The 27,853-nt window shown below is 31.2% G+C and overlaps 1 protein-coding gene across 1 annotated transcript in view; it reads left to right on the top strand.

The window, feature by feature from the left end:
* Positions 1-27,853, top strand: part of LOC106680811 (patched domain-containing protein 3-like) — a gene marked incomplete at its 3' end in the record, with an annotated part of 284,865 nt that overhangs the window by 68,117 nt on the left and 188,895 nt on the right. The window contains exon 2 of the mRNA XM_067047328.1: positions 11,961-12,005. The remainder of the gene's footprint in view (positions 1-11,960; positions 12,006-27,853) is intronic.

Below are 27,853 nucleotides of genomic sequence, written 5' to 3'. Positions count from 1 at the left end.
ATTTTATAATTTATTTATCATAATAGTTTAATACTTAACTGACATATTAACATACTCTCAACCATGTTATATGTTATATCGTTTTAATATGCTAAAAGAAGGAAATATTTCTCAAATTAACATAGCTTTTTATATTAAACAGACTTTAACATGTTAATGAGGCGTAGATAGTTAATGGAGAAGATGGTAGGGGGTTTGGTCAGCAAAAAAAACAAAAATAAACCAAAACTTTTATTCGTGCTGACGCTTCGACCTGACATGTCTTCATAAGGGCTACATCAACCATCATTCAGAGAAACATAAAATTAAAAAGAAATAATAAACTAACAAATTTGGAAATATACATAACAATGAATTGAAAACAAAAAATAGTTTATCAATAACCATGGAATTAAACAGTAGCAGATTGATAACAATAAAAGATGATATACAATGCTATATAATATTATATTTCTCTATAATTATTCTCCGAATGATGGTTTATTTTGATTTATCTCTTTTATATTTATATTTTATAGCCCTGATGAAGACCTGAAACTTAGGTCGAAACGTTGCCAGGAATAAATTTTTTTTTATTAGTGTTTTTTTCTGACCGCATCCCCAACCATCTTCTCCACTTTGTAATATGTTACACTACTGACGATGCATACAGCTATTATATTCCATTATCAGCATGATGTACGCTGACAGTAAGATTATTCTCATTAGACAACCCGGCCTCTGTCGGAGGCTACGTAGATTACAATAGTGGTTCAAACAATGGTAAATCAGCGGTGACAAATCACATCACAGATTCCCGACACCTTCTATCCACTTAACAGTTGGACTTAGAACCTCTTCAAGTTACCCATTCACATTACACAAGTTCGCACTTATATTTATGGTCTACTATTTACAAAAATAATGTTTCTCTTTTCTAAAACTATCTACTTCCATAAATATACAACTGATTAATTATTAACTATGAAATATCTGTAAAAGGAAAATAAAAAACTAAATCAATAAACTTACGGAACAAGGTCTCTAAATAAATTCAGATAAAACCAACTATACATGTTAGCAGTGGAAACAGAAGTAATTTTAGTAATATGCGGGGGTAGTCAATACTTATCCACTTGGGCTGCCCATAGCTCAGTGGTTAAGACACAGTCTTACCAATTTTTGATGTCTATTGGCGGTGCCGGTTCGAATCCGGCCTGGGACGTTGACTTTTTTCATTGAGTGGCGGTCCCACAAAATGAAGAACTTTGATCCCCAACCATGGTTAGGCAGTATAGGACTACAATGGGAGTCTTGGCCGAAAAATAAAACATATTTATCCGCAATGTAGTTATATTTTTGTTTGTGTTGATAGCACTATCGTTTTGCGTTGATGACACATTTTTTTTTTGTTGTTGTTATGTCAATGCAAGTTTCAAGGTGCTAGGTTAGTTTCGTTATCGCTGCAGTGCTGTTAATCATGGCTGCTTCGTTTTCTTTTTCCACCAAAGAAAAGCAACGTTCAGTGATCTATTTTTGTGGTCGGAAAGCGTATTAGAGGCCAAAATTCATCGAAGAATTTCGGTATACTACGGGAACAGTTTTTTGCCACAACAGAGTGTCTAAGAATGGATTGACCAAAATCCAAAAATGCTCGCACAAGTGTTATGCACGATGAAGAAGCTGAACGACCGTTTACTGCCACAAATGAAGAAAACATTGAGCGTTCACGTGAAATGGTACTCTTAGACAGACGAGTAACTACTGACGAAGTAGCACATCATATGCAAATTAATAAAAAAAAAATCAGACGAAGCCATGAAAGAAGCGGTGGGTTGCTGGGTCGCGGCTCCACCGAAAACATTTAGTGCAAGAGCCCAAGAGGAGAACAAAGGCAGTCATCTGATCCCAATTTTATTACTTTAATGAAAACTATGTATAATTAATAGCCAAATTGATGAGTCTGCACAGTATAGGTAGGGATAAAAAATGGCGGTTGTTTCAAAGCGATAAAAAAAACTAATTTTTCATTCGAAGCTCTATATCTTAAAAAGTAGCAACAACACGAGAAAACCTAAGAGAATACTATTTAAAGAAGAGTAAATTTGCTAAAATATGAGCCCTAATAGAATTATTTACGTTAAATAATTTTCGAGATATAGCTTTTTAAAAAGCAACATTTCATAAAAATGTTGTATGGAACGTCCTGAAAGATCTACAAATTAAAGCTAATTTTATGAGCTATAAAGTAACTTATGATGTTTATCTTCGTAGGAGTAATAGTTTACATGAAATTTGCTAAAATAAATTGATTTATAGTTGTTCGGAAAAATTTAAAAGTTTTAATTAAAGCAATCAAAAATTAGGGTGAGATAATTACCTTTTTTTCTTTCCGGCTCTTGTACAACTTCTTTTACGAGGGCATCATGAAGCTTGTACAACGATGGACCAAGTGCAGTGAAAAGCAAGGGGACTATGTCGAAAATGATGTACTTGTAAGTGTCCTGTTACTATAAAATTATATAACTATAATTGACTTACCCTCGTAGTTATAGGTGGAAATACATTTGAACAAGTAAATAGTTTTAAGTATTTGGATTCTATGGTAACTAGATAAAAACAATATTGATGAGAAAATAAAAGCAATGTTAAAGGCGAGAAATGCTTGTTATTTTTCGATATCGAAATTGCTTAGTTCGCGCCTTCTATTAAAATATTTAGAAGTTAGAATTTTCAAAACTATTATCCTTCCCACTTTTTTTATGGGTGCAAAATGTGGCCTCTAACTAAAGGAAGAATAGCGCTTTAAGATTGTTGAAGAAAAAAGATAACATTAAATATTGGAACCGAAAAAGGTTAAGTTACCTGGAGAATTTAGAAGGATTCTAAACACTAAAGTGAGGGAACTGTCCCCAGTAAGTTTAGGTAATAACATTAGCCGTGCAAGGTTATAGGACTTACTTACAGAACGGATCCCAAATATGTCATTAAACACTGAATTGACGGGTAAACGTCGGAGAGATTGACCGAAACGTAGATGGGAGGATTACGTTATGACTGATTTAGTAGATTTGGATTTGTAGGGCCGTGAATGGACAAATGTATGTTGGGAACAGTTCGCTAAGCCTTCATTATTTCACTTTTTTATAAAATTTCTTAATGACACAGTACAAATTTATGAGATTTTTACAAATTCTCCCACATTAGAAATGCTAAGTTCTCAACTCTTACATTCACATGATACACCAATACAAGGTATCATTGGATTTTTTTTTTTAATATTTATTTATTGCTATTTACAACTGTACATCATAATACATTTTGTTATATTGTGAATCTCATTTAAGTTAAATTGGAGTGTTACAGGCGTGTAGAGAAACTACCCATTGGTAGCACTCTAATAACATTTTACATTAGCTGGTCTCGTGGCCATCTTCTTTTCAGGCGCCTCGGAGGATTGTCAGGAATGCAAGATTAGAAACTAGGGGGTTTGAGTGGTTAGAGAGTTTATAATGGAAGGAGTGATATCTGGTTGGGGCTAGATCGGTTACAAAGGGAACATTAAGGTCATTATGTATAATTTTATTTGTGACAAACTAAGGAGCATTGAGGATTTTACGAAGGATTTTGGATTGTAAGGATTGAATACGAGAGGAGTTCGAAATCATTGGAATTAAAGTCAATGTTACAAAATACATTTAAGATACGTGGTGAAAATATAGAAAAGAGAAATTGTTAAACAATAGAATAACTTTAATTCTAGTAATAATGGGTAGCAATAAATATTGATTGCTTCTTATCTGACTTACCAATAATAATTTGTAGGTCTCAGCGTCATAAAGCTAAGTATAATTAAAACTATAACTTAGAAAAAATTCCAATAAAAATAATTACTTAGAAAGCAATATGGGATTAATTACTTGACGTCAAACTAGCTTATTAGTTAAACTGTGAAACCTGATTTTTATTCAACTAAAAAAAAAAACAGAGCTGATGTAAAAGGATTATTGACAGTATAAGTAGGAGATAAGCGAACTTTTTGCTGGAAAGGAAGCCAGATTCCACGGCAGCATCGATAATATCGGCATATAATCGATTAATCGCCTAGTTTGATTCTAGGTTTTTTTAATGGTTGATTCGCCATCCAGGTTAAGTGGTTCAAGTTCAACTAGCTCACTCCGAGGATCGTCCTTTCGTCAATGTTCTAATTTTTAAAATTCTGAGAAAAATAACAGCAATTAATAACAATTTTTGATTAAAAAACATAATTATTAATAAAATAACATTCTTTTTTAAAACTTTATTTAGTTAAAACCATATCGGCCTGGGCCCTGTGTCATAATGAAAGCTAATACTATTAGTTCAAAATACAAGTATAGAAACAACTTGTTAATTACACAAATACTAATTTGTTTTCATAATAGAGAGGAATATTAGTGATATTTAACAAGAGTTAAAAATTAATAAATTACAAGTAAGTGTAATTGTATTAAGTTAAATCGACAAGACTAATAGTATTAGTTTGTACTTTATTATGGAACAGGCCTCTGGTGGGCCTTAGATGATTAGTATAAAAGGAACATATTTTTATTTTAACAATTCATTACAATTGTATTCCAACACAATTGAAATTGCACCCCTAACTACATGCAATGTTATAAATGAAACAAAAAATAAATAGATAAAAATAATAATTCTTAATAAAAGATAAAAGTAAAGTTAATAACAAAAACAATGACATTTATGGATTTAAAAAATAAATAATTGACTTCTAATGGAAAAAAAACGAAAGTGAATTTACGAAAAAGATGAAGAGAAATAAAAGAAGAAATTAAGATAATAATAATAATAAAATTTTAGAGTGACACTAACATAACTGATAATTATAGAATTTATAACAGGATGTTCTGCAGGAACCGGGCCTTCAGTCTTCGGGTTGTGGTTGGGTTTCCCAAGTTGTGGGTCACTGCTCCTTTAACTGGAAGTGGAATCTCATAAAACTTTTTTTATATAATTCTTAATCACCTCTATTTCTCATTCCCCATGCAATTGGCTGTTTCTTACAAACCATCTACTACGATTCTTAGGACTTAATTTTGAAAAGATTGTATTTTTTTCCTTTTCGTAAAGGACGCCGCTCCCCAGACTTCACAGCCGTACATCAGCAGTGGCCTGAGGATTGTTTTAAATATAAGAACAGTTGTTTCTGGTTTTAGTTTGGAATTTCGGTTTAGGATAGGATATAGCATTGCTAACCTTGCATAAGTTTGAGTTAGTTTGATGTTGATATGATCACATCCATCAATAATTTAAAAACTTTTTTTAGGCTCATCTGTCCAGGTCATCAATTTCAGACAAAATTAACCAATTATTAATTAATAATATTAATTTATTAATAAACTTTCCTTAGCTTATTTCTACTTACCTACCTATTATGTCACTCTTCACGTTAATATTAAAACATTTAACTACAAATCAACTTATGGTTTACATTACACAAGTTCGCATCGAACCTTCGTGTTTGCTAAGCCTTCGTTATTATTATCATTTTTATAAAATTTCTTTATGACAGAGATAGCTACTACTTCTCCCACATTAGAAATGCAAAGCTCTCAATTCAAACGGTCATATGATACAATATGCCTATGCAATTAATAAATCTTTGGATAAAGGTAAAAACACAGTACTAGTGCTAATTGGAATTGTAACTAATGCTACGAAATTCACTTAAGATACTGAAATATAAAATAAAAATATACAATATTTTTGCAATATCTTCAACTCCTAATAAAAATGAAAGAAAAGAATAACTCAAATAGTGATTAAACTAATTATATTGAGCCAATGTTCCAAATAACAAATAAGTTTTTAAAAAAATGAATACATTAATTTAAAAAAAATAGATTAAAAAGCTTTAAAAAAAAAGACATGAATAATATCAGATGTCCCCAGAACTAAATAACAGAACAAATGGTGTATAAAATCTGTGATTATATAATTGGTTTTGTACTGATACATTAACCACTTACAGATTTTGAAGCAATTTTAATTTCAAAAAATAAACATTATAATTTTATAAACAGATGGATGTATAATATTTTAAACAGATGTATGTATAAAGATCACTGTAGTATTGAACCACCATTTCGAAGGATTAGCTTTCTAAATTGAGTTGTAAAAAAAAAAAGAAAAAAATATTAATGGAAAAAAAAAATTTTTTGTTCATCATGCAATATAGTCATTATTCCAGTGGGAGATATCTGCTTCTTCATTACATTAACATCCACTCTTTCTCTTCAGTTTTTTCATTTTGTTTAATTTTTTTTTTTGGATATTGTTCTTTAATTATAATCATATTCGTACTGAATTGGGTAAACGTGAAATTCCAATATTTCAACTCTCACAATGCTTTCTTTGTATATAAGGTTTATTGTTGAATTAGCATAATATAAATAATTTTAAAAAAAAAATGTCTTGTGTTTATGTGATGTGTTTTAATTTGGGTCTTCAAGGAGGTTAGGACCACTTATATAAAAATTTTTAATAAGTAAAAAAAAAATTTTTTCTAATTTTTTAAGTTTTCCAACGTTAACCGTTAAAGCGGTTTGTTTGTTTGTTTAGTGGCGCCAAACTTCATTGGTCATCAACGCCATTCATATTTTATTTAATTTTGCTAATATTCGTTAAATTTTATTTATTTTTAATTTTTTTTTTAATTTTTTTTTTTATTATTTTTTTTTTCTTCCGATCAAGTTATATTTTAAAAACTGGAACACCAATTCTATTGCCTCATCATCGTCTCCAATGGTTTTTGAGATATCTTGGCTTAGTCCCAAGCTATTGAGGTGTGGTGTAAAATATGGGCATCGTTGGAAAACGTGGCTTATTGTTAAATTGTTATTGCAATACTGGCAGTTCGGAGGCGTTTCTTTTGATATAAGATAGGAGTGGGTGAGGTCTGACCTATTCTCAGCCTAGTCAGTACAACTTCCTTTCTACGGCATTTGCGACTGGAGGTACCCCAGGCTTGACATCCTTTTTAATAATTTTTAATTTGCTCATTGGGCTTTCGTTCCACATAGATTGCCATTGATCTTTGACTTCCTTTACAAGAGGCCTGCATATCTCTGACAGAGTTAAAATTGCTTTACCCCGTCCCGGAAGCGCGAGTGCTTCTCTTGCAGCGTTAAAGCGGTTATCTTCGCTTTGTGATCTTAACAACACAAGTTTCTTGATTAATCGTGAGATTATTTTTGCGGATTGAATAGATCACAGATTTGACTTAAAATATTATACTCTAAAATCATTGATCATTCGGATCTCGCATAGGTAAAACTTGATTTTTTCCCCATCCTCTCGCTGCTTATTTCGGGAATACAGGAGGAGGAAAGGAGAGGGGATGTAATATACAAGAAACTACTTTATTGAAACAATGTTTGGGGGTTAACTTTTCAATTCGTGGGACCGTCACAGAAATAAATGTTGACCGTCCAGGCCGGATTCGAAGCGCTGTTTCAGTTACGATTCTGCAAGACCTACACCTAACTCCCTCAGCTACAGGCGGCCCAAATAAAACTTGATTATCCGAAAAGTTTTCAAATATTTATGACACTAATGTATTGCCACTAAAATACAGTTTTCTTTAAATTTTCTAAGAGCATTTTGAAGAGGTTCCTCCTGCCAATGCATTAATTAAGCTTAGCAAAATTGGGTAGAATAAAAAGAGTGGAAAACAAGCCCAAACAATTTTTTTGGATTACACACATTATATAAATATTTACATTCAATTATCTGAATTTTTTAGAAATTGTTTTTGAGCATTGCACCATAAAAAATTGAGTTGGCCTGAACTGAACATAATATTAAATAATATATGAATTTTAAAAAGTGCTAATACGAATACTATAAACAACCTTATATAAAAGAAATTAATTTATTAACAAGTATAAGAAAAGAAGGAAATTATAAACAATCATATGAAAAATAAATGAAATTCTGCATGACTTAAAAAAATAAACAGAAATAATTTAATGATAATAATAAAAATAAATACATTATAAATATAAATAAAAATAAGCATCTAAAGCAGGATATTTACAAACATGTAATGTCTAATACGACAATATGATATCAATTTCTTTTCTTAATGTTACTGAAACTATAAAATGTATTATTACAAGATACAATAGATAATAATAAAAAATTAATTCAGGTAAATATTTATATATTTTATGTGCGTTATTTTAATAAATATTAAAAACTTTTCAAACTTCAATGGCATGATCTTATATGGAACAGTCCGGATAAAATTATTTCGGATGAAACGTATTCTACTGTATTTAAAATACTAATTAAAATAAATATGTCAATTTTTAAAAATTTATTTTAGTTTATTATTAAGTAATATATGGTGAATTCAATATTAATTTGAAAAAGTGCTGTATTGAATTCTTCATATTTATTATTTATTATAGATTTCTAAAAGGTTTTCCATCCTGATTGTACTTCAATTGAACTACATTATCAAGTAACTTACTTCCGTCAAGATCTCGAGATGATACCCATTGCGTCACCGATCAGGGAAGCACTTTCCCATTTACGTCATGGACATCAAGTGTCCTTCTTTTCTGATTAGTTTGAAAAGTATCCTGAATCAAGAGGGCTGTTAATTAGTTGATCTTTGCAATGAGTTCGAAGGAAATTGTAGAGAGTATAATGTACTCCTGCAGAGGAACTGACCGCTACTTCCTCAGTTACTTAATGAGACTTTTATATTTTATGTAACACGGTGACAGAAGTAATCTCTTCAGTTACCTTCTTGGACAAAATTGAAAGTCACGGGATTCAAGTTGTAATAACCGCGTGCCTTTCGTCTCCTTTCAAACCTTTACTACTTGCTACATCAAAATTAATCCTAATGGTAAATTTATAATTCTGAAATTTTATATTAATTAAATATCTCTTCACGTACGAAATGATATTTTAATATACACTTTTCCTACTAGATTATGTACTATAATATAGCCTTAAACTCTTTAATTACACTTATTGCTAGTTTAGCTCTCTGTATTTTTTCGCAGATTTAGAATTATCATCAGGAATTAATTAATTTTATTATTAGTAGACTGTTATAATTATTAATATAAATACAAACTACCTTAGCCAGTCTTATTTTTTTATTTTTTTTTTGTTTATGCATTTTGAAGCTTTCCATGGATTTAAATTTTTTTTTTCTTTTTTTGTACCCTCCGCTTGAAATAAATATGAATGATAAACAAATATGTCTGTTGCTACGCAGATAGCGAAACATAGCGAGTAGGGTGGTCGATGTACGACATGTCACAAAATCACAAGGGAAGATCATAAAGTAAAAAAAAAAAAACCATGTAATGCTTCAATATACATAAATACAAATATAAGAAATAATACTGTTTGAGGTAAACCTGAATAAATAAAAATTTAATTTTTAAGCATGATTTAAATGAGTATGGAGTTTTAAATCTATCTAGTAGAGGGAAATAGATGATTTTTCATGCAATCCGGAGAAACGTTCCTTTCTTATATTTGATATAACATTTTTCTCTAAAGTCCCTTCCGTACAACGAACAATAGAAGCAAAAATACAATTCTGAAATAATATGCTTTAAGAGAATAGAAGGGAAAGAAATCACTGATACGGTGATGTAACCATTCCAGCGAACCTCGGTGTCAAACTATCAGGAAACAACTGAAGAAATTTGTCTGAGGCGCTTTGTGCACGTCTCATAAATGCTGATCAAATATCATGCCATGATATTCGAGAATAAAGTACTAGATCTGGACTTAAATGAGAGGAAGGGGTAAGGAAAAGCTTTGCAAAGAGGTCTGGATTGGTACAGGAGTAAACAATTTGCTGAGGTGTGTGATGCTCCGTCTTAGCCAAGAGCTTCCAAACGTGTTTGATCATTGACTTTTTTTTGTTATTCTATTTTTGACTACTAAAAAAAACTTGAAAAGAAAAAAAAATTTCCTCAGGGTAATACCCTCGGTCCCATCCTCTACACAATCTATACACCTGATATCTCAACCAATCCTAACACTATCCTCACCACGTCTACCGATAGAACATGTGTGCTCGCAGTTAATAATAACCCTTTAATTGCATCCCAAACTCTCCAATCTCATACCATAACCCTCGAAGAATGGTGTCGTAATTGGAGGATTAAAATAAATCCCATCAAATCACCCTTACCCTTCGTCATAAACCTACCGACAGCCCTACAGTATCTTTTAATAATGTTGCCCTGTGGAACAGATTCGTTACCTAGGACTATATCTTGACATACGACGAACTTGCAATCCTCACACAAGCCTGAAAAGACAGGAAAGTGCTCGTCGATTCAGACTATTACAAAATTTACTAGACAAATAGTCTAAACTTCAAATCAATTACAAAAAGACTGATCTATATCCTTATAAGGCCGGTCTGGACCTACGGAGTTCTGCTTTGGGGCTCCACTAAATCTTCGAATTCCTCTCGTATACAATCCTTATAATCCTAAATCCTTCATAAAATCCTCAATCCTTACTTTGTCACAAATAAAATCGTACAAAGATCTTAATGTTCCATATGTAACTGATCTAGCCCGAACAAGACATCAATCGTTCCATTATAAACTCCATAACCATCAAAAGCCACTAGTTTCTAACCTTGCTACCTCTTACATCCCTGACGATACTCCGAAGTGACTAAAAAGAAGATGGCTTCGAGACCTCCTAATGCAAAAATGTTATTAGAGTGCTACCAATGGGTAGTTTATCTACATACCCGTATCATATCATTATGATCTGACATCCAATTTACTAGATGTATTATTATGTACAGTTGTAAATTGTCAATAAATAAAAAAAATATTTATAATGGCATCTCATCTTCCAATCGACATCATATACGAATATCGCTTGTACAGGTACTGCAAATGCATTGGCGATTGGATACATTGACCTCCTAGATCGTATCTACCCTCAACATTTATTATATCGACCCTAATGTCATTTGAATCGCTCGTTCAGATAAAATCTCAGTAGCATAAATATTTACAATTCGTAATATACTTCTTGATCTAATATTTTTATTCATTTATTGAAATTTATAACTGTAAAAAAAAAAAGTAAATTTGATGAAAGTTTCAGAACACTCGATAATCTTGGGAAGGAACCACCAGAAGGTGTTACTTTAATCATTGATTTAATTGTGAAGGTCCCGTGGCCATCTTCTTTTCAGACGTCTCGAAGGACTATCAGGGATGTTAACGATGAGAGATTAAAAAATAATTGTTTTGGATGTGTAAGGAGTTTGAAATGAAAGGACGCATATCTACTTCGGACCAAATCTGCAATAAAAAGGATGTTAAGGTGTTTAGGGATGAGATTATTTGTGACGTAATAAGGAGCATCGAGGATTTTCGGATTGTAAGGATTGCAAACGAGAGGAATTTGATGGAACCCCAGAGCTCCATTCCATATGTCCAAATTGGTCTGATTATCATAGTATACATAATAGGTTTTTGTTGTAAAAGGGGAGTCTAGAGCATTTGTCAAGTAGATGTTGTAATAATCTAAATCTACGAGCAATTTCTTGTCGTTTCAGTTTAGTATATGGATTCCAAGTCTCTGGTGAAGAAGTAGTGAATCGGTTCAACAGGCAATAAATAGTTCTCTTTCACTATTTTACCTTATTTTACTGATACCTTTATTGACCGCCACCCGACTATCTTCCTATAATCTACTTCATACGGTCAACTATCTTCATCCAATAAGAATAATTATACATAATTTGAAATATAAGATAATATAAAATGATAATAATTATTTGTCTATTTCATTGACTAGGATGAAATTGATTTTAATCCTAAAAATTTTATTTTTTTAATTTATACAAAATTACTTTATATAAGATATAGTTTGAATTTTATTTTTTATAATGTTTTTATTTTTTTTAGGTGTCTATCAGAAAGGTTCGGGAAAAACTACTGGAAATAGATAGAGTGAGTATTTTTTAATTAATGTGTTTTTAGTTCATTAATTAACCAGTGTGAATGTGTACTAAAGATAACTTAAAATCGAAGTGCCCCTTTTCGTACCAAACGATAGGCCATTTGCAATTAGCCGACTACTTTTTACTTTTTTTTAAAATATTTTTAATAATATTAATTTTATTATTGTTCTCAATTTTTATTATGAATGAATCACATAAATATATCATTTAAAACAAGCCTAATATTAAAATGTATAAGAAATATATTTTTTATTTCATAACGATTTCAACATGAAGGATCGTCCTCTATCAAAATTTGTTTAATATTTCTAGTATCCATTTTTTGTTTTTATTACAATCGATGAGAATTTCCTTGTTTATTTATAAAAGATATATCTGATATGTTTAGAGAATATCTTGTTCATAATTTTACCTATTAAATAAATTTATGAATTCTAATAAGTCATATAAACTAGAGAAATAATTAATTAAGTAATTAAAGATATAGAACAATAAAAAATATTTTTTCAACTTTTTAGAAAACTAATGTTTTAGTAATTAAGATTTAACTGGTTCGAAACTAATCTGGATTGGAGAAACATGAGTTTTGTTTTAATATTATTTTTCAATACAACAATTTAAGATCAAATTTTCTGGATACTGATATAATTTTTTACAAATATTTGGGCTTATATTGTTTTGACATATATTGGGGTTCTGTTCTCTTGTTACGCGGGACAAATAGAAAAAAATATTATAACAATCTTTATTATAATTATGTTATTGAATTCTTATTCGCGCTTATTCATCCCTATTCCGTCAGTCTGCTGGTGTACCTCAGGGTAGTACCCTTGGTCCTATCCTTTATACAGTTTTCACAGCTGACATCCCAACCCATCCTAACACTATCCTCACCATGCATGCCGATGACACATGTCTATTGTCAGTGAACAATAATCCTTACATGTATCCCAAACCCTCCAATCCCACATCACCACCCTTGAAGAATGGTGCCAAAACTGGAGGATTAAAATTAATTCCAAATCACATGTACCCTTCGTCGTAAGCCCATGACTTCTTCCCCTACAGTATCCTTTAATAATACCCCACTTATTCCTGTTGAACAGATCCGTTACTTAGGACTGCATCTGGACAAACGACTGACATGGAATCCTCATACAAGACTAAAAAGACAAGAAACTGCTCACCGATTCCAACTATTACAACATTTACTACACAAACGGTCTAAATTGTCAATCCATTACAAAAGACTGATCTACATGACTATTATAAGGCCTATTTAGACATACGGAGTTGAGTTTTGGGGCTCCACTAAACTATCAAATTCCTCCCGAATCCAATCCTTACAGTTCAAAATAAAGTTAATTAAGTAAAATCCTTAATACTCCTTACTTTGTCACAAATCAAGTCATCCATCAGGACCTCAATGTACCATATGTTGCTGATTTGGCCAGAACCAGATAACATTCCTTCCATAATAAACTTCTCAACCACCTAAATCCACTTGTTTCTGACCTGGCTTCTCCTTCATTACCTAATAATCCTCCTAGGCGTCTGAAAAAAAGATGGCCTCGAGATCTTCTCCTCTAGAAATGTTATTGGAGTTCTATCAGTGGGTAGATTCACCACATGTTTGTATCATGTCACTGTGTCACCTACAGCAAATTTACTTGTATATATTTGTATACAGTTGTAAATAACAATAAATAAATTATTTTAAAAAAAATTCCATGAAAAATATTCTAAATAATCAGTGTATATTTTCTGTATGTCACTTTTTGGAAGGGTCTTATAACAGTTCATTTTTATGTCCCCTTTCTTCGATGACCTTCGATATAGTGCAAAAGTCTATTATTTTGTGGGAAAACATGACAAAAATCAATTGATTCGCCCGTAATGATTCGCTAATCTGATATCAAACATCCCATCGGTGGTAATCAGCATTACAAGAAGATTATCTAACGCCATATAGAAAAGGCTTTCAACTTGTACAAACACGAAGGTCTGTCCTTGACTTTATCACAAATGTCCATCTTATTGACAAGGTAATTTGTCTGTTCGTTACTGTACTAGAACGCAAACCCTTATTGACATCATCAAAACGGGATAAATATTTAAACTATGGCTTTATGAAGGCGGGTTACCTAGGCAACATTCTAGAATTTAAGAAGAGTAGAGTATCAAAACCCGTTAACCATAATGAGGTCATAGTTTCACGCCCCACCTCCCTTGGCCCCAGCTAGCGCTCTACTTTAGTTGCATTTATTTATTTATTATTTACAATTTATTTTAATAAATCATATATTATAAGAATATAGTAACATTGAATATAAATTCATTTTTAGTGGGTATTAGATAACTCGTACGTGACTTTGTTATACGGCAGAGTCAAACATTTGCTTCGAATTAAAATATTGCAGTTCTTATACCTGTAACCTATTTACTATTCGTGATTTGGAAGGATAACATTTGTAATATGTACTTAAATGTCGCTACTCACTTTGAAGCATGCTTGTGAAAAAAATTGATCAAGATGTCTACATATACTCAAGCATAATCCGGCGTTGCTGTAGTTACGAAAAACCTTACAGTACATGAGCCCAGGATGAGATAAAAGTCAGTTATTCCCCCCTAATTTTTGATTATTTTAATGAAAACCATGCATAATTAGTTCTCAAAATTGATGATTCTTTCAAGTATAGGTAGGAGGAATAAAAACTTGTGGCTGAGGTATTTATTGTTAACCAAAGTTTCGCCCCATGTTGCTGGGCTTCGTCAGGACTAAATGGAAAAAAAAGGTACATTGTAAGAATTGACATTAAAATGAATATATGGAGAAAATATGACAAAGAGTAAAAAACTTTTCTTTTTTTTTTTTTAATAAAATATATAAAAGTAATAATAATTTAAGGAAGATACGAGTGGACTAGAAACTAATTACCAATAGATACAGCCAGGTGTGGTAGAATTCTAAATGCGGAACTAAAGTCTAAACCGATTCATCCACACTCACAAACCATTCACAACTAACTACCATAATACATTATAAATAACATATCTCAATATAATTAATGATGAGAAGATAGTTGAATTAGAATCTGTACCTCTAGAACCCATGAAGAGTTAGGGGTGCAGTACTTTGTAAAGGAGTACTGTTACTAGACCAACGGTTGTGCTAGGAGGTGATTTGGTTAGAATCACGCTCGACCGCAAGATTTTTACCAAATTAAGGGTACCCCATTAAAGATGCTGGATGGACTCCAGGAGGGCTCCAGAACTCAAAAGAGTTGACTCACAGTCAGTAGAGTGTAACAGAAACAGTTTTCTGCCACAGCCGGATTAGAATCCGGGTCCTTGGAGTTAGTAGTTACGCGCCTTTCCCTGAGACTACCGCGCTCCCCAGAAAATAGTCGACCGTTGATAATATATATGAGAAGAATATAGTTGGGGTGCGATCAGAGAATAACAAACTTATTTATTAGTGCCAACGTTTCGGCCAGAATTTCTAGCCTTCATCAGGGCTAAGAACAAAAAAAACAAGATAACAATCAGTGAATAAAAGATATATAGAATGATTAAAGTAAATAATTGTACAGAATGAATATAAATAAATTACCTCATTACTTTATTTTTATCTATATTCATTCTGTACAATTATTTATTTTATTCATTCTATATATCCTTTTATACATTGGTTGTGATCTTGGTTTTTGTTCTTAGCCCTGATGAAAGCTAGAAATTCAGTCTGAAATGTTGACTCTATTTAATATATTTCAAGTTATTTGTGTTATTCTCTGACCGCACCCCCAACTAGCTTTTCCACATATACTGAATATAATAGTTTACCCTGGTTAGATTTAAAGCTAAGATGGTTCTAATACCCCATTATGTATATCATGCTATCTTATGACTTATTTATACATTTAATTATTTCGTTTAAATAACTTTCTTTTCAAATTTATATGTTTTTTTTTTACTTTGTTATTTATTTATGTGTCTTTGGTCTGATTTTATATTGATATCTAATGATAAATTATTTTAATTTGTTTAACGGATCAAACGTGGGTTGCAGAGGGAAGGAGAGGATAGGTCTGAGAGAGTGAAATAGGGAGAATAAAATAGTCAATTAAATGGAATAAATTTGTCAAATGGAATTAAATTGTTAAATAGAAAAATAATTAAAATATTTTTATTTAGTGTTTTGGCGAGTATTAATTGTAAAAGGAAGAGATAGAAAAAAAAATTGTTTTTAATTTTTGTAAATATATGCATTGTATATATGTCCGATCATGGATGTATTGGTATCCTGTGTTTTGGAATAACCCAATGTATTTGGGCAGCATGGCTGAATAAAGCATTTCTCTCTTTCTTTAATGACTAAAACTTACAAAACTACTTAGCAAGTTGTATTTGTTGGTGAATAACTTGTACAGTAAGAAATGCTTATTTAGATAATCGCAAGTGATTGGCTCCTACAACCGTTTGATTAGGAATAACTTTCTCTTCTGCGGTAACGATTATTAGCTTATGCATAAGCTAGAAGTAATGTAACGAGTATTTTCTCGGATTATTAATCATAAATACGGGGGGGGGTAGCACATTGGAAGGCAATGGACTACTAACTCCAAGGACCTGGGTTCGAACCGGCTGTGGCAGAGAATTATTTTCTGTTTCACAGTAGCCGTGAGTCAGCCCTGTGGGTCCTGGAGCCCTCCATTAAGTGGGTAATCTTAATTGGGTAAAAATCTGGAGTTCGAGCGTGATTCTGTTTTAATCATCTCCTTGCACAACCGTTGGTATAGTAATAGTATTTCCCAATAAAGTATTGCATTCCTAACCCCTCATAGGTTGTAGCGGTAAAAATTTAATTTAATCTCGATTCAACATCAACATAGGAAGAAACATTTCATGTAATTCTATAGCTATACATCTGATAACATTTTTCTGATATCTCTGGTATATTTATTTTTTTAGACAGTTTTTTTTTTAATTACTTGTAATTAGATTTCAAAATGTAGACATTCAAAAATAATATAATTACCTGGTTGATCTCGATGAAAAAATAAATATGCGAGATTATATTATTTTAGGACATATGCATTAAGATTTTAAAAGAAAATATTACTATATATAAAAAAAAAGTCTTCGTTTGTCAATAATAGTTTTAGTTTGAAAATTTAGCAAATGAACAGTCTATTACATATTTAGTCGTCTTTCTTTTGAACAAAATGTTGTAACTACAGCTTTATATCAATTTAGAAACTGATAATAAAAACGAAAATTAAATATTCAACAACGATTTAAAAAAAAAAATGAAGATAAAATATATAATAATTTACCTATTGGAGGAAAAAAGTAATGAATTAACTATAATGAAAAGAACAAAGAAAACAAAAGTTTTAAGGTGCTACAAAAACTTGGATATGGGTAAAGGAGTTTGGAACATCTAATGCTAATTAACTATTAAAGATGTTTTAAACTTTGGTGGGTTGTAAATACATTTTAAAAATACTGAAATCTAGTTATATTCTGTTATAATGTTTTTCACAAAAAGAAATCTAAATAATGAGAAAAATTACCTTCTACATTGACAAATAAGTTTAATATTATTATTTTGTTTTTATAATAAGTTACGGCACCCTTAAAAGTAAATGTGTGCGTTGCCTTTGTTAGAAAATCATTAAGCGTCCAACTAGTTTAAGAGCCCAAGAGGAGAAAAAAGTCAGTTTTTTCATTCCTATTTATGATTACATTAATGAAATATATGTTTAATTAATAGTCAAAATTGATGAGTTTTTCAAGTATAGGTAGGGAGAATGAAAATGGTGGCTGTTTCAAAACGTTGATAACAAATTTTCATTCGGAGCTCTACAACACTAGAAAACCTAAACGAACATCATTAAAAGTAGAGTAAGTTTGCTAAGATATGAGCCCTCATAGAGCTATTTATGTTCAAAAGTTCTCGAGATATAGCTTTTTAAATAGCAACATTTCATGAATAAATCAAAAGATTTATTTTGAGAAATCTATACCTCAAAAATCGTTCGACGTACAGATGTCTATTAGCACTCAAATTAAAGCTAGTTTAATGAGCTATAAAGAAATTTATAATTTATTTTTGTAGGGATAGTAGTTTTTATGATATCCACATATGAATATAAATTTGGCAAATGAAAATTTGTCCGAACAACTATAAATTAATTTATTTTAGCAAATTTCATGTAAACTATTACGCCTACGAAGATAAACATCATAAACTACTTTATATCTCATCAAACTAGCTTTAATTTGAGTGCTAATCTGTACGTCAAATGGTTTTTGATTTTTAGAAGGGTCAATGAGCAGGGGCACGAGGAACTCTCAGGGGAACGAGGAGGATTTATAAAAGTTGGAACAAAATTTCATGTGCAAAATTATACTACACTATAAAAACTACTACACTTAAGAATACATGTATAATAACTACTTTGTAGTTAGTTAAATTTACCTTAAGTTTGAGTCCTGGCAAACATATATACGTTCCTGAGATATATTTTTTCAAAAAATCAAAAATATCCGAACAAATAGAAATTAACATTTTGTAAATTTACTTTGTAAAATATCACAAAACATACTACTCCTACTAAGATAAACGTTGTAAAATACTAAAAGTACATTTAAATAGCTTTAATCAGAGTGCAGGGAGACAACTGTACGTTTTATGGTTCCTGATTTCTAAAAATAAATTGATTTAGTTTTTGATTTTTTCAGGGCATTATTTATGTAATGTTGCTTTTTTTTTTTTAATATTTATTTATTGATATTTACAACTGTACATTATAATACATTTATTAAATCTGATCGCTGTTAAATTGGAGTGTTACAGGCGTGTAGAGAAGCTACCCATTAGTAGCACTCTAATAACATTTTACATTAGCTGGTCTCGTGGCCGTCTTCTTTTCAAGCGCCTCGGAGGATTGTCAGGAATGGAAGAGGATGCAAGATTAGAAACTAGGGGGTTTAAGTGGTTAGAGAGTTTATAATGGAAGGAGTGATATCTGGTTCGGGCTAGATCGGTTACATTTGGAACATTAAGGTCTTTATGTATGATTTTATTTGTGACAAAGTAAGGAGCATTGAGGATTTCACGAAGGATTTTGGATTGCAAGGATTGAATACGAGAGGGATTCGAAGGTTTAGTCCAGATTGGCCTTCTTACAGTCATGTAGATCAGTCTTTTGTAATGTGTTGGAAGTTTAGACCGTTTGTCTAGTAAGTGCTGTAATAGTCGAAATCGACATGCACTTTCCTGTCTTTTCAGTCTGGTGAGAGGATTCCAGGTTAATCGTTTGGTTGGTTTTAAAAAAAAAAAGCAGTATGTCGGGAACTATTTGACGTAGTTAGCTCTATAAGGACTCATATCATAGAAAATAAGCTTTATACAGCCGCCATTTTGTATTTTCCCTAGCTATACTTGGCAGACTCATCATTTTTGACTAGTAATTATTCATAGTCTTCATTAAAGTAATAAAAAATCGGAGTGAAATAACTCGGCATTTGTACTATACTATGTTCATTGTGGTACCACGAGACTATAATATCAAAAGGCATATTTGCTTCTTACATCAAATTACACATTTCTTTTTTTTTCAGTGTACTAGGGCCGTTTTGTTAAACAGTACAATTTATGAGTTATACTTAATGTTGAAATGTATACGAGCGCTATGCAAATAAATAAATTGCCAATTACACACAAATTTCTGATTGGTTTGCTTTAATAAATTACAATAATTAACGTTTATTTATTTAAGTTGGACGATCTCATTAGATGTATTTCAACGGAAACCAAAAATATTAATAATAAAAATTGTTTATTTATTTTGGAGGGTATACTTTTAAAATAAAACAAAATTAAAAAAAATAATAATAACGATAATATTAATGTTTACTAATAATGATAATAATATTTTCTTATCATTCTGTAATTCCTTTTTGGCTCATTCCGGTTGTAATCTTGTTTTTCGTTCTGAGCCCTGATGATAGCCTGAAATTCTGATCGAAACGTTGGAACTAGTGAATAAGTTTTTACTTGTACCCCTAAGCATCTTCTCCTCATTTATATAATAAATAATACTGACGTATACTCATAACTTAAAATACATATGTAATAATAATGTTAATAAAACAAAAAAGTTATGATATATGTATGATGACGCATACATATCTATGAATCATGACAGAAAATGAGAAACATCTTTTTACGAATCTTAAGTAACTGGGTGGATAAGAAATGATTGATAGGCGTTTTTTGAAGGTGAGGTGAGTATCTGGCAAAAGAATGAAAAACGGAATGGAATTTCAGAGGGACGAGGGTCGAAAGCTTCGGTACGATAGGCCGTTCTATATAAATCTGAAGGACGAGGGTGGATTTGAGTCGAAAGAGATCAAGGATGAAAGATGGGCGGCAGGTAGGATAACGAGGAGGAAGGATGCTAAGAAATACTTAGGATGATAGGAAGGATAAAATAACTCTTCAAAATTGGTTGACCGAGGCATCCGGAGGGCATACAAACAATGAACCGTTTTAGTTTTGTGCCGAGATCCACAGAGACGCATCCGAAAATCAAACAACAGTCAAAGTTGCAAAAAATAATTCAGAATTTCTAAATAGGTTTCTAATAGAAATATATGTTGACAGTAATATACGAGAGATATCAGAAAAATATCATTGGGTTAAACCGAATGTCCGCATTTTGAAATCTAATTACAAGTAATTAAAAAAAAATTAAAGCTGTTCCCCATGGAGGGTCAGGGGTTCAGTACTTTGTAAAGACGTTACTAGACTAGTGGTTGTGCAAGGTGGTGATTTGGTCAAAATCAAGCTCGACCGCCAGGTTTTTACCCAATTAAGGCTACCCAAAGAGGCTAGGTGGACTCCAGGAGGGCTCCAAAACCCACAGGAATGACTCACGGCTACAGCGTATCAGAAAACAATTTTCTGCCCAGCCGGATTCGAACTCGGGTCCTTGGAGTTAGTAGCCACACGCTTTAACCCGTGGCTACCGCGCTCCCATCATCAGATGTATAGCTACAGAATTTCATGATTTTTTTCTTCCTTTGTTGATGATGAATCAAAATTAAATTAAATTTGTACCGCTATAACCAATGAAGAGACGGGCGCATTACTTCGTAAGGATTTACCATTCCTAGACTAACGGTTGTGCAAGGAGAACTACCAAATTTTTAACTAAATAAGGGTACCCAATCTATGAGGCTGGGTCGACACCGGTGGGCTCTCGAAACCACAGGGCTGACTCACGGCTAGAGTAAAACTAAAAAACATTCTCTGCCACAGCTGGATTAAAACCAGGGCCTTTAGAGTTAGTAGCACAGTACTTTACCACTAAGCCACCCGCTCCCACAATGCAAGTCATTTATTTTTTTAAATATCATTTATATAATGTTTTAATTATAAATTTAATATTCGATAACTATAGTTATTAGTCAGTTGTATAAAATTTAATCTTAAAAAGAAATATTGCTTAGTTCCACAAACTATGAGTATAAGAACTGTATAAATTTCCAAATGAGAATCTTTCCATTTTGTTATTTCACAATAAACCAGTTTTAGTGATGTCTTAAACCAGCTCTGGGACCGAACACGAAATCTTATTTTAAAAAATATAATTCCACAATTATTTTATGATGTAATTTACTATGGAGGTTTTCATAAATCTCCTATTACAATAGGTTTTGTTTATTTTATAAAATATTAGTGATCTGTTTTGAAACTTTTTACCTAACAAAAATATTTCGAAAATTATATGTGAAGTTTATATTGTATTTTTCCGTTAAGTTTAGTTTTATAATTATTATTTTTTAATAATTATAGAGACTTTATAATTTCGATGGACGAGAAGTTGATGATGGAAAGGGAATTCTTAGTAAAATTACTTTCTTTTGGGTGGGATCGACTCATGAAACGATAATGAACTCGAATTGCTCAAGGGTATTAAATTAAACAAAACACTTTACCTCTTCTGCCTTATTTACCTTCAGAATATCAATCATGGCCCTTATAGAAATCTTTCTTGATTATTTGCAAATTAAATATGTACTTTAGGGGTTTAAAATATTTTAGGGTTATTTCATGATTCTGATTGATTTATAACAAACTGAGATTTTTAAGATGCTTAATTTGGTAATTCTGAAGTTGCCTAAGTGTGGTTAATCCTTTTTTTGTTGTTATGGCTTATGAGTTTAAAATTAAACAACTTAAAGAAAAAATATTTTATTGTAAAAAATCAAGTAAATTTAATTAAATATGTACCGCTACAACCACCAAGGTAAGGGATTCTGTAATTTGTGAGGGAGTACTGTTACTAGACAAATGGTTGTGAAAGGAGGTGATTTGATCAGAATCAAAACCAAGGGTACCCACTTTATGAGGGTGGGTGGACTGCAGAGGACTCCGGAACCCATAGTGGTTAATCACGGCTACAGTGAAACAAAAATTAATTGTCTGCTAAACCTGGGTCCTTGGAGTTAGTAACACAGTGCCTTAACACTGAGTTACCCGCTCTTACACACACGAAAAAAGAGTATTTGATTAACGTTACTACATAAGTAATACAAAATGAAATTTCTTGGTTATGGCCATATTTTTACTAAGCTAGTTCGAAATTTCAGTGTTTAAACCCATGGGAGACAGCAAGAACATATACAACACTCACGAATGTTACTACAAAACAAAAAAGGAATATATAACTAATCACAATTTGAGTTTTTCTTTGACCACACCCGAATCATATTCCTTTTAGTATTACACATGGTTATTCAGCGATTTTTCAAAATAGAAATACATTTTCATTTTTTATATATATAAATAATTAACTGTATTAATTCAAATTATGAAGAAGATAGTCAGCGGTGCGGTCACAAGAAAACAAAAGTAGGCAAATCAATATTTTTATTTCTTTTTTTCATTTTTTATATGATTCATTTTTCACTTGTATTTACTAAATTGTTAACCCCGCCTTCTTTCTATCTTATTATCTTACAGCGTCAAAATATTTTCAGTTGTTTTGTATCTTCTTTAGCCTTGATGATGCCTTATAAAGTGGGCCGAAACGTCGGCAAAAAAATAAGTTGTTAACTATTTTTGTTTTCTATTGACCGCACCCGACCATTACACCATCTGCATAATTTTCATTTTTTAGCTTTCCAAAAACAACATGTTAATATAAATAAATATATTTGGTTTAATCTACAGTTTTTTTATTGAAGGTCTTAGCAGCAATTCTCCGCGGTTATACTTTGAGTATTTAAAATTAAATTGTAAATATTTAACAAGCCTTCTTATTTTTCCTTGCATCTCTTTCTAGGTCAATATTCTTCCTCTGAGACTTGCTTTTCTTCCGGGATGTAAAACCTGAAATAGATGTAAATAAGTAACTCCTCAAAGTTACTAACACCTGCAGAAGTTAGGCAACATTCCTGAGATGTGACATTCATCAGTTTTTTAATTATTTTTATAATAAATACGTAATGCTAAAGTAGAGTTTTGATCAATAAAATATGAATTTCTTATTTTTAAAATAAATTTAAAGTGTAGCGTGAATAAAAATACTTTTATACTCTATACTTATATATACTTTTATACTCTATACTTAAAATACTTTTATACTTTTATACTCTCTATTTTAGGGTCAGGAACCGATAAAGTAAGTTAGAGATTAAAACTATACAATAAGAGCTTGTATTGTATCAATCCTTACACTTAACATAATCCTGTGCTTAAGCCGACGGTAACATTCTTGATATTACATCTATAAGAATTATAGTACACTTCCTTTCAAATTTTTTTTTTTTATGAAGCTTAATTAAAAACTATATCGCCGTTTTCAATCAACTTTAAAGACTTTGGAACAAGTTACATTGGGTTCTAACGAGAATTTCTTTTTTTATGTCGAAATGGACATTTTCGAACGTTTGTGAACAAAGTAACATTACTACATTATTTAATTTTTTTTTGTTGCCCAATTAAAAAGTTTTAATAAATTTAAAAATAATTAATTTGCAAAACATTATTATTTTTCCGAGAAAATAACACAAAAGACAGAATGTCCATAATAAAATATTTTCACCCATATCATAAAATCTAACCATTAGGCTTTTTATTATTATTAAACCGGATATTTTTTATTTAATATTCAATTAAAATGTGTCATTTCTTGATCGTGTGTTATAAATAATTTGGCTCACCACTGATGAAACAATCATCATAATTAGAATCCACTTAAAGAAAATCTGTGAGATTGGATTGTGTGGTTAAATAGAAACGAGCAAAAAAAACAACAAAAAATACGGATTTCAGACATCTTGTTTACTACTTTCACAAAAATGATTGTGGTTCCAGAGCAAGGGAAATCAAATGTTCAATGCAGTTTTTTTTTTTTTTTTTGTTTCTCCCTAAGGACTGCTTTTAAGCTGTAAAACTTATCAGAACATAAATACTATTGGAATAAGATAAGTAAATGTAAAAAAAGTTGTACATGATAAATCGCAGAATTAATCCAGAAATCGGGAATATTATAAAACGTTGTTTAAGTAATATATAATTTTTGGAAGATTATTGATTGGCCGTGTGTAAAGATGAAAGGAATATGGTCCGGGTGCGGTAAAAAAGACTCAAATAGTAGGATTATACTATTTTATTGAGCCAACGTTTCGCCCCACGTTGCAGGGCTTCGTCAGGGCTATTTAGACGCCAGTCAAAACAAAAAGCTTTTTTTGTCAAAATAGCCCTGACGAAGCCCTGCAACGTGGGGCGAAACGTTGGCTCAATAAAATAGTATAATTCTACTATTTGAGTCTTTTTTACCGCACCCGGACCATATTCCTTTCATCTTTACACACGGCCAATCAATAATCTTCCAAAAATTATATATATATATTATGGAGGAGATGGTCAGGATTGCGGTGAAATGAGATAGAAAAATAGTTAACAACTATTGATTTTCCGACGTTTCGACCCCATTTATAGAGCTTCATCTGTTTAAGTGACTTTTAAGCTAAAGCTATAAAGTCATTGAAGTTCTTAACTTAAACTTGATGAAGCTCTACAAAGTTTTTGTTTTTATTTCTCTTATATCTGCTTTTATATTTTTATCTCTCCTGTTCAGTTTGAATCTAATAACCCATGTTATTTATTTTTTATTATTATTTATTTATTATTATACAACTTATTTTTATTTCTTTTTGTTTAATTTTTATGTAATTTTTTCACCATAATTTTTAAGTCCTACATTTACCTAGTTTACATTTTTATATCTTATTATCTTGCATTGGCAACATATTTTTAATTGTTTTGTATTTTTATTAGCCCTGAAATGGCCTGCAAAGAGACGTGTAACGTCAGCGAATAAATAGTTGTTAATTAATTTTTGTTCCTTTTTTGACCGCTCTCCTACCCATCTCCTTCATATTCAGAAAAATACGGTCAATCATTTGTATATGTAATAGTAAAGAAACTATATTATTATATATTACTTATACTATATTATTATATTTATAACTATATTATAAAATTCTTAATTTAAATAATTTTGATCCTTTTTTTCCTCTCAACTTTTATTCTTTAAAATTTCTCCAACGCTTCGGCCCTCAGGCCATTCTCAAGGATACCACCTTCAATATTGATGTCATTTCTTTTTCAAATCTTCAAATTGCAGGCTAATTGCCCTTGTCATTTATAACTTTGTCTAAAAGATTTATATCTTAGATTTAAAACTTTTTTTACAAAACACTTTCCTTCCTTCCTTCACTTACATTTACAACTTAAAAACTTAGTTTTCCTTCTTAACTTAAAAACTCAACTTTCCTAAGAGTTAAAGGTGAGATATAAATTTAACACTTGTTGTACTAGCAGAAGTGTTGTACTAACACTCGTTACTAAACCACTCTCAAATAAGCATATATAAAAAATAATTAATCTAATATTTTAAAATTTATCTAGGCGATTATTCCTATTCAATTAGCAGTAAATTAGGTAAAATATATTTAATGATTTTATTTCAAGCTGAATATTAAAGTGGTGTGGTAATTTGTCTATATATGAGTGGAAAGTGGTATCAATCATGACCCTGACATACCACAAGTTGAACCTTTGAGGTCATCTGTTCGAAATCTCGAACTTTGCCATAAGAAGCCCTAACTAATATAGCTCGCGGCCTGCTTGGTGGTATCTTGTAATTATCAAAGACGAGGTTGAACATAACCTGGCTCGGTTAGCAGCGTGCAGTAATACCTCTTGAGCAAGGTGCTTCTCATTTCCAGTACCTACGCCTGAGCCTATCGCTTTCACAATCGCCTTAGTTTCCCAATGAACTTGAAGAAATAGCACGGCTATCTTTCTAAAAATGGGAGAAAAATGTATTACTCAACCTCCAGTGAGGAGCTACGTCGATTATTCCATTCCAAGGACGTCGCATTTATTTTTGATAGTTAAAACCCTCAAAGGAATCTGTATACATATAAAAGGGAATAGTCGAATCTTTATTCACAACAAACCTTCGAATTAGTGGACTGATTTTCGCGCAGTTTTTTTTTTTCAAAATTTTCCCTTACTTCGTGGGAAGATTTAAAGATAATGAAATCACCAAATTCTCGAGTAGCTCATAAAGTATGCGTTTTTTATGGTTATTGTACACCAATAGATTTGTCTCTAGCCGAGGAATAAGAAAAACGCATTACTGATTCCATCAAGCTATATTATATTTACAAAAAATCATAAAAACCAAATGTGGCTTTGAGTAAAGTATGTAAGCAATTTTTTTTTTAGAAAAGAGCATTTCATATTCGTTTTTAGTGTCGTCTCAAAGTACCAAATACCATTTTTAAAGAAATTAAAAATTAGAAATTTCTCATCTCGATTTATTCGGAGGATTATTTTGTTCATTTAATCGTTCATAACTCCTCTTCATTTTATCCAATTCCTACTTTAATATAACATTTGGAAATCTGAATGACTGAACGTTGCTTTAATACCATCATAGGGATGAAATATGGGTCATTTGAAATAGGAAAAAAAATTACACGTTTAATTTTATATCTCCAGTTATAATTTGTTTAATTCCACCACGTTTGTTCCTTTTGATGCAGTTTATAGGAACCTAAACCACTGCCGAGTTTGGTGTAGATTGGTCGAGGCGTTTAGAAGTTATTTCTATTTTTTAGATTTTTAAAAAGAATCCAAAAGCCAATGTAGAGCGAACATTTTGGTATAAAAAAATTTATTTTTCGATTTTTTCGAAAATTCGTATTAATTATTAGCTCTTTTTCACTGTTATTGTACATCCATCGATTTGTCTCTTTCCAAAGACAAATTAAAAATTAGAATATAGCAAAGGCGAAACATTGCAAGGTCAGCTAGTAAAGACAAAGATAAAATTGTCATTTTAAAAAATTATTATTATTCAATATAATAATAATGAACTATACGATATAATAGATATAACAATGGAGGTTTTCATGAAATCTAGTTTAGCATGTTAAAGGAGCTCCTAGCGGATTTTCTGAGCAACTTTGTAACCTTTTCTTCCAAAACCTTCCAGAATTTCATTATTTTTTCCAATACTTTATTAGGGTTTAGAAAAGTAGAAAAAACCTATCAAAGCAGACGAAATGATGTAGAGATCGGCTGGTCTGTTTTTATTATTATTATTTTATTTTTAGACCAGATCTGCCTGGCAGGCCTTACGTAGTTGATATAACTTATATTATATATATTTTTTAACAGTTGATTATGAGGGGGTATAGTCATACAAATGACACCCCTAACTATATAAAATATTCTTA

The sequence above is a fragment of the Halyomorpha halys genome, unplaced genomic scaffold, assembly GCF_000696795.3.
Source record: "Halyomorpha halys isolate HHAL.00 unplaced genomic scaffold, Hhal_1.1 Scaffold291.1, whole genome shotgun sequence".
In the NCBI taxonomy this organism is placed as follows: Eukaryota; Metazoa; Arthropoda; class Insecta; order Hemiptera; family Pentatomidae; genus Halyomorpha; species Halyomorpha halys.
Note: the sequence above shows the minus strand (reverse complement) of the source record. Positions and strands in the feature narration are given on the sequence as shown.